Raw genomic sequence first — 9524 nt, forward strand, 5'->3', positions numbered from 1 at the left:
AAGGCAAATGAAAGCGGACAGTGGCAACAAATCGAGGAAGTGCAATGCGAAAAGCAACAACAATAGCAAGGGTCAGTGTAGAAAAAATGATTTTTTGACACAAAATTTGTCGCCACGCATGCTGTGCCGCAGCGGCAGCGTGTGGTAGGCAGGAAGGACGGAAGGAAAATGCAGTCCCACACACATACACCGAGGCAAGCGCGGGAAGGCGCGCTTCACTCGAGTGGCGGCGAGTGGTGAGTGGTGAGTGCCGTTGAATGGTGTGGTCGTTCAGCAGGACAAATGGCCGCTCGGCGTCGTTGAGCCCTCGTGATTTATGTGCGCAAGTGTGCGCGTGTGTGTGTGGCGCGCGCAGTGGCCTATAGGTTGCATGTGTGAAGGAAAATGAGACACATCGCTGCTCTTGATTGTGTTCCGCTTTGCGTTCGCATTCACGGTGGCTGTATGGTTGGCATGGTGTTGCCATATTGGTCGTAATCGTTAACGTCTGTGTCGCATTGACGATGACGCCAGCTCAATGGCCGGCCAACTCACACCGTTGACACGCAATCTCTCGGCTCCATGGTTGGGTTACGACGGCAGCTCCGCGCTCCCCAGCCCCTCTGTGCTGTCATTGCTGTGTTGAACTGTTGATAGCTTGTTGACGGTTGCTCCGCGGGCCTCATGGGGGGCACACAGCGGGCGCACAGAGTCAAACACATAATATACAGATATATATTGTGTATGTGTGTGAGTCCGCGCATATAAATTTGCGACGTGTGAACGATTCTTTCTGTTACTGCCACACGTATAGTTGTTGTTATTGTTTATTTTTCTACTGCCAGTTTTGACTAATTTTTGGCGTAGGCTTTTTCACCCTTCGTTTTCTAATTCTTTTTTTGTGCTGTACGGGGATTTAGTGTTGCTGGTGAACGAGTGGATAAATTCGTTTTGGCGGCCGAGCAAAGGGTGTGCCAATTGCTTGGCAGGCAGCTATTGTACACTGGCGAAAAAACCGTTATTTGTCGCGGTTGCAGTTGTTGGACTACTCGTAATACTTTGTTTTTTTGTGTGTGTGTGTGTTGCGGATTTGTTTTGGTTTGCTGGATTATTCGCGAATGTTTGGATTTTATTTGCATACAAATGACTGAAGTATGTCAAACTGGAATTGTGCATTGTTTGCAAAACAGATCACATTTGTATGTATGGCTTTTTGGATTTTTTGATGGATGCCGGCGGACAGGATATAAATACTTAATAGCCAAAGGTTTTATTGCTATAAGAAGCTTAGAGTGTCATGCGTATGTGATAAAGTGGGTTTAGGTTGAAGGTGATTTTCTGAGAAGCTTACATGCTTATGAAAATATATAAAAAAATATATAAAAAAGCTTTAAAAGCACAGTATAATTTTACTTATGCCATTAATTAGGAATGGAAAAAGAAAAATAATTTGAAATGAGCTTTCATCAAAAGAAGCTTTCACCTTAAAAAAAAGCTTTGGCTTAAGCAGTGTTTTTAGTTCGAGAAAACGTGTACTTAAAAAGAGCTTTTAGCATTAAAAAAATTTGTTTTGGAGAACTTTCACATGTCTATGCATTGGAAAGAGGCTTTCACTTAAAAAAAAACCACTCTCTTAAAAACGTGCTTTAACTTAGAGACTAAATTTGTTGTACTTAAGAAAAGCTTTTAGTATTAAAAAAAAAAATTTTTAAAGGGAACTTTCACATTTTGCATTGAAAGGAAGCCTTCGCTAGAAAGAAAGTTATGCTTTTAAGAAAGAGCTTTCACTTAAATATTAATTTAAAAAGAGATTCTGAAAAAATTAAACTTGACCTATTACATGACTTAAAGAGAGCTTTAGCATATAAGAAATTGCACTTTATAAAACAAATCTTTGCTAAAAATTATTTTCACTTAGAAAAGCTTTCACTTGAAAATTACTTTGACCTTAAGAATAGATACTTCTTGAAAAGACTTTCACTTGCGAGACTTAAAAGAAACTTTCAACTAAAAAGAGCTTTTGCTATAAAGAAATTTTCACTAAAAATCTTAAAATTTGTAGCTTTTGCTTAGAAAGTGCTTTCACTTAAAAGCGTTAAATTAAAGAGCTTTCGCACACAAATAGCTTTCACTTAAAAACAGCTTTCTTCTTAGAAAAGAGCTTTCATTTAAAAAGTGTTTTCACGTGTAAGAGCTCGGACTTTAAAAAGAAGGAAAATAAGTAACTTTCTCTAGAATGAGACTTTTATTTAACAATAGCTTAATTGCTTTACCCTTAAAAAGAATTTCTTTTTAAAAAAGACTTTTACTTGCAAGAACTAAATAAATTTTCAACCAAAAATAGCTTTCGCTTAAAATGAATTTTTTCTAAAAAGCTCTTAATTAGTAGCTTTGGCTTAAAACAGGCTGCCATTAAAAAGATTTAAACTAAAAAGCTTTCGCTCACAAATAGCTTTCGTTTAAAAATAGCTTCATCTTAGAAAGAGCTTTTCTCTCAAAAAAAAGAGCTTACACACATTTAAGAACTTGCACTTTAAAAATAAGTGTTTGAAAGTAGCTTGCACTTGAATTAGGCCAAAGAGCTTTAAATTAGTAGCTTTTGCCTAAAAAGACATTTTACTAAAAAGCTTAAAAACTTTAAACTAAAAAGCTTTCACTTAAAACTATCTTTCTGTTAAATAGAGCTTACCCTTAATGATGTTTCATTTAAAGAGCTTCCCATAGAAATGAGCTTTCACTAAAAATATTTAAATTAGTAGCTTTTGCTTACAACGAGTTTTCACTAAAAAGGTTAAAAGCTTTAAACTGAAAAGCTTTCGCTTAAAACTATCTTTCTGTTAAATAGAGCTTACCCTTAATGAGGCTTCATTTGAAGAGCGTTCAGTTTAAAAGAGCTCCCAGTTTAAAAGAGCCTTCACTAAAAAACTTAAATTTAGAAGTTTTTGCTTAAAAAGAGCTTTCATCAAAAAGTTTAAAAGCTTTAATTAAAGAGCTTTTACTTAATAACGTTTCATTTAAAGAGCTTTCAATTTAAAAGAGCTTTCACGTAGTACTTTTAACTTAGTATTGAAAATTCACTCATTCAAAATTTTTATCGCTCAAAATGTGCTTTTTAGTATTCGTTGCCGGGTTCTCTAACGTTTTTGAATCCATTTATTTTACTATACACTTATTTCATTGTTTTTATTTGGTTTTTTATGTCTACATTTTCACTCGCGTTAAACATATTTCCCTACGCTTTGCTAAATTTTTATTAACCAACTAATCGATCATAATAATATAGGCATTAATAAACAAAAAGTGACAGCTGCAAAAGTCAAACCGCCAAAAAATAGCCACAACATTAAGTACGAATATAAGAATAACAATAACAAAGCCTAATTTACAGCTGTCATAAGCGCAAATAATATTCCAACGGAGGGAGAGTGAGAGCTAGCGTCAGGCTTTTATTACTTTTCGCCTTAACGCCCAATTTATTTAGGCCAAGCTACCGGCCGCCTGTGCTGGCAAGGCTACAATGAAACACCAAACTTACACATGCTTTTTGTTATTAATTATCCGGCAGTTGAACATGGAGGTAGGTGGCAAAGCCATGTGACGCAATGACGCAAACTTTTCGAATAGATGAGAGTGTATAGAGAGCTATAAATATATATAATTATTCGCATACTATACACGAATCTAAATGTATTTATCGACCAACTCACTAAAATACAAACACATACTTGCCATTATTAATTATTCAAGCTCCTGCTGTTAATATCCTTTAATGTATGAGCATTGTCCTTGGCACTACTGTGACCACATACAAATATGTGTACATATACAAATAGTAATAACAATGATGATTTACTTATTATTATTGTTACTAGCATAGCCAACTTAATTGTTGCTAATACATTACTTAGTGCTGCACTAGATTCTTAGGGTGTTCCTTTAATACTCAACCATCAAGCATGCTTTGCTTATGTCCTCATCCATTGACCTACCTTCCAACATAATTATTATTTGTGTGCTTTGGAATTTATTGCAATTATTAATATTTGATTTAAGTGACAAGCAATATAAGTGCGTGTTCAATTGTACACGGGCAAGTGTTGTACAATGGGGCGTATGAGTGATCTATAATAAGTGTTTAGTAGTAAGGAAATGAAGCATTTCATAATTAAGTGCTGACATGCTCACTTTGTTGACAATATATACTTATGTATAAATGTTCGTTTTGTAGGCATAACAAGTGCCGTTATGTGCTGTGGAGAGTAGTGTTTTCGTAATGGTGGACAATTCTTGAGTAATGTTGTAAAGTAGAGTAAGAAGAGCTTGAGAGTTAGTTTTCAGGTTCATAATAACATAAGTAATAAAAAATGTAATAGAAAAATTAACGGTAATTAACGGCGACTCTATAAAGTATAAAACGAAACGACCAAATACCTGTCCTAGTTTGACCATTTTTTTATTTAAAGATATATTTTTAAGAAAATCGTCAAGGATTATTTTTCAAACTGCCGGTACAATCTCGTAAGAAATTTCTTGGCTTTTCACATAACAGTTTGCTATTTCATTTCATTATATTCAATAAGCAACCCATCAATATGAATTATCTGTGTATGTAATATATATATATGTACATATATATATATTTCTATATTACATATTTATTTATATAATTAGTCTATAGAAGAACACTCAATGTTTCTACTCAAAACTACACCAAACCTACGGCTATGCTTAATTAAGATTTATTGAGAACCTGCTGTTCTAATGACCAGCATACCAAGCGCTTGTTCGTTTTATAGACATAATAAGCTCCAAACTTTGACATCTTTTCCACAATGTGGCTAGATTTGCAAATTGTTTGTTCAAGACATTTTAGATTTGTCTTGCAACTCTGCTTCCCTATTGATTAAACACAAATTTAATAGGAAACTAATAAATTAACAAAATGAAGCAAGAAATCTATGTATTATATAGATACAAGTGTATCTTTCAGTTTTGAGGCTTAAATGAGAGCTTAGGTAAATGAGATGTCAATTTAATGAAAACCATTGTGAAGTAGAAAAATCATTTGGTATTGATTTTGCTTACGAAAATATACATATAGATATTATGCTATGAAGTTTGTGTGAACAAGTTCAACTGGTAAGCTCAACTTGTGCCTGACAACCACACGGTGCCTTGTGTGTTAAAACTTGGGATGACTCAGTTTGAAATTATAAAGTGGATACTGCGAACTTTCGCGAAAACTTCGATTTATGTGTGACCCTAAATGTGAAATTATAAATTAGATACTTCGAAATGCTACGAAAACCCCGAACAAATTGTCTGTAAATTATTTAGGAAAGGAAGTGAAATTATTTTGGGTGAGAGCTAAATGTTTGAGGATTAAAATGTTGGAGCATACTAAAATCTTAGTATTTAAAATTATCAAAAAGATCTTTTAATTTTCGAAAATCTTGAGCGAAATCATAGTCGTAGTATTTTAAGCGAAGAACAGCATATGACTTGAAGCAGTTTTCTAAGGAAATGTCGGTACGCTATAATGGGGCAACAGAAATATTAGACGCTGAAACCAAAGTACGCTTCATGAGTCAGATAGTACAGGAGAATTTTAGGGGTTTGCTATTATAAGTAATAAATTTGAGTTCTGTCCCAAGCATATGTATTCTACTAACACAACTTCACTTTGAATGACTTACTAAATCATTAATATGGAGATTGCTCACTTAGGAAAAATATTTTTTAGTTCTAGCTTATTTGCTGATTCTAAACATGAAGAAAACATTGACTTGGTTTCCAAAGCTACCTCCGCTTGGTTGATTCAACTCTAAGATATGTTTTTATATACAAACCGAAACTCATTGCACGAATTCTCCATCCATCCAATAACAGGTCAATTCAAAACTCCCTGGTCTAACATAGTAAAACAGATTTTTTTTGGCAAAATTCGTTTTTTTTTTCATAGTTCAACATAGTTCCATTTAAGGATGATACGAGTACACTGATTATAGCGACCGTCCAACTTTTCGATACTATTTTTGTAGTATGATTTCTCCTTTGCTTCAAAACACGTCTTAGTTTCGGCAACTATCTTTTCACTCGACAAAAATTTCCTTCCAGCAAGCATTATTTTGAGATCTGAGAACAGGAAATAGTCACAAAGGTCAGAGCTGGAGAATACGGTGGATGCGGAAGAAATTCGAAATCCAATTCATGGATCGTTTTCATTGATATGAGACACGGTGCATTGTCTTGCTGAAACAGTCATCCTCTTTCTTGTAATGCGGCCGAGTTTCGGTGGTCTTCAAACCGTCCAACGTTATATGATAGTCGCTGTTGATGGTTTTTCTCGTTGAAGATTGTCGTTAAACTCATGGTTCTTAACTGTGTGAATAAATATATATTCCAAATTTCAAGAAAAAAGTTTTCCTCTCTAGGGATTGAGTTCCATCGGTCAGTTTGTGCGGTAGCTATATGCTATACTCATAGTTGTCCGCCTGTTCCGATAACCGAGCAGATTCTTAGTCACTAGTTCGCGTATATACAGACGGACAGACAGACGTACGTCGCCTAAATCGACACAGGACGGAAATAATGAATGGCTTATAAAGTTGGCCTTTGTTCGTCGAGAGGATTTTACTTCTCAATTGCCTATTCAGTCCGAAGTAGCACCTGTTGGCAAGAGTTATTCTGCGTTGGATTTCGAGCGTGTCGCTCTTGTTGGTCCTAACAAGATAGTCGAAATTATCTATGACTTCGATGTTATCGACTAACAAAAGTGATTACCAGACCTGAAACCCTGTTTTGTATCGATCGGCTCGGAGATGTCCTTCCCGATACTGGCGGGGTTTTTAGTATTTCTCAACGTCAGTTTACTCAGTGGTATTCGTTTTGCGGGGATACCAAATTCAGACAACGTGCCATAAAGACAGATTTTTCGTGCTGTCGAAAGCAGCTTTAAAATCGATGAGGTGCTGTTTGTCGATCCTCTTTTCTCGGGTCTATCCTAATATTTGGAACATGGTGAATATCTGGTCAGTTGTCGACTTTCCAAGTCTAAAGTTTGATAAGGTCCAAACAGTTTGTTTGTTAACGTATAGTATGCTATAATATAGAGCGCTATTTCCTTACTCTCTTCGAGCGTTCAGCTTTGACAATTTCATCTATCGTGCTCTACCAGAGTTATTATTCCTACATAAGTTCAATTGTAATATATTTCTAAACTTCTATTTTATATTTTCAATTTTTGATAAACTAACTGTTATTTAAATCCAAAACTAGTTTGTTTATTATAAATGCCGTTATTCATTGCAGTCCTTGTTTATTGGTTTCGCATCACTTTGAGCAATTTGCCGCATCAAATTGGCTTTGAGCACCGATTCGTTTTTGGCATTTTGTTTTCGTAAACTTTACAAATTTGCCATGCAGATGATCGTCCTTTGGAATCGAGCTGCTGCTGGCGCTACGAGTTGTGATGAACGAACGCACATTGTTGTAGAAATATAATAGTTTGTCCGCGCAGCAAGTATATCTAGGATACTCTGCTAACTTGTATAAAGAGTTACGTGTATATACTTCTATGTACGAGATATATATGTATATACGATGCAGTTGTGTCTGTTGTCACTGGACGTACAAATCGCTGACAGCTGTTGTCGTTGGCACTTCATTGATTTTAGTTAATTGGAAAATTGATTTCTACAAAACTCACTCGTCAGCTACGAGGGGCACAGGCGCTGTGGGGGTTGCGCTTATTGCAAATGTCGCAGTGGACTATGATTTGCCACGACAACATTTTACACTTTAGTTTTTTAATTAAATCGAATTCGAAAATAAAGCTGCCTGCAGTTAATTGCTAGTCTAATATGAAGAGCAAGCTTCGTCAGCAGCTTCTCGCTTAATGCGCTCACAAACTCGTTTAAGTTTAATTGATTTCGCAGATTTTGTCTCGCTTAATAAATTAGATTGCATGCAATTAGCGGGTGAATTCAATTGCCGAAATACTTCGTTTGGAAGCGTTGACTGCGATCACTTAGCCGCTGCCATGACCATCGTTAGAGTAAGCTTCCTACTTACCTTGATACTTCAACGGTACAATGAATGCTTCAAATGCAAACTTCATTAATTTGATGCAACAGGCAGACCGTTAAGTACCCATGCTGCTGGAAATGGTGTTAAGGGTGCAGCGCCTGGCAATTATTCGTGTTGTTTGCGTTGTGCGAGTTGGCGTTAATTTGTACGAAGAGTATAGTGCGTTGGAGATTTGTAGACTCACTACATTTAGTGTGGGTTGAGCGCCATTGAAGGGAGGAGTTGACGTCTAAGAACTCATCTCTTAAATACGAGTACTTCGAATAAATTTTGCAATATGCGATACCTTCAGAACTCTACTTGTAGAGATAAAAACCGAAGTGCAACAGATTAAATAAGATAAGGAATGCATACAATTTGGTCTGAGCATTACTGCGAGGCACACACAGACTTAATATGGTAAAATTTTGGTTTTAGAACGCCTGAGATTCTGTCACGTAAAGATGAAAAGATACCTGCAATGAGGCATCTGTGCTCCCTGCATAAAATACATATGGCCGAAAATCAAGACGATTCGTACGATAGCGTAATAATTGAACTAGACCCAAGTGATCGGCTCTTAAACAGAAATAGAGGTTATGATCTTCTGGCTATGTAATCATCGAAAGATAAGACCGATTTGTTAAACAAAGAAACCTCTGGAAACGATGTCTTATCTCTACAATATCCGAGTAATTGGTTTCTATAGCAGTAATTGAAAAAGACTTGCAATTGAAAATATCCCGTCTTCAATCTAAGTCACGGAGAGTTCTAATTCTTATCTATACAATTGAACTAATTGGTTTCTAAAGCAAGGTAAGAATCTTTGGAAGCACCCTATCTTGAAAAGGAATATTTGCGACTGAGATTCTACTTCTTCATTGGCGTAGATAGCCGAGTATACTACAGCATCATTTCTTCAAGGTATTTCTCCACTTGGTCTTTCCAAAGGAGTCGAAGCCTTCTTCTTTCACTGCTTCTAACGGCGTTTACTGCGCCGAATACTCTCAGAGTTGGAGTGCTTTTATCCGTTCGGACGACATGTCCTAGCGTAGCTGATGTCTCTTGATTCGCTGAACTATCTCACTGTTGTATATCTCGTACAGCTCATCGTTCCATCGACGGAGGATGGAGCCATGCGTAGAAGTTCTCGCAAGTGAGGAAAGTTCTCTGAGCGCCATTCACTTGGTTCTTTGATGGCTTTATGGCTCAAGTAGTTCCCGACTTCCGGTCTTAAACCAAGTATTCTCTGAGTAGCTGAAAAGCCATCCGTTTGAAGACGAGCTAAATTGAGAAGGCTCTCCCTTCCCCGGGTTGTACGCTTGTTTTGGGACCTACTAATATCGGATATCCATTTCTTCTTTTTCACAGTGGATACCGAAAGCTTGGTGGCACTCGCAAGATCTTATTGACTTTAACTTTTATTTTCTGAGAGAAAATATCTCTTGTTAACTGATATTTAGCGACTTCGATAGAGT

This window comes from Bactrocera dorsalis, chromosome 3 (assembly GCF_023373825.1).
Source record: "Bactrocera dorsalis isolate Fly_Bdor chromosome 3, ASM2337382v1, whole genome shotgun sequence".
Taxonomy (NCBI): domain Eukaryota; kingdom Metazoa; phylum Arthropoda; class Insecta; order Diptera; family Tephritidae; genus Bactrocera; species Bactrocera dorsalis.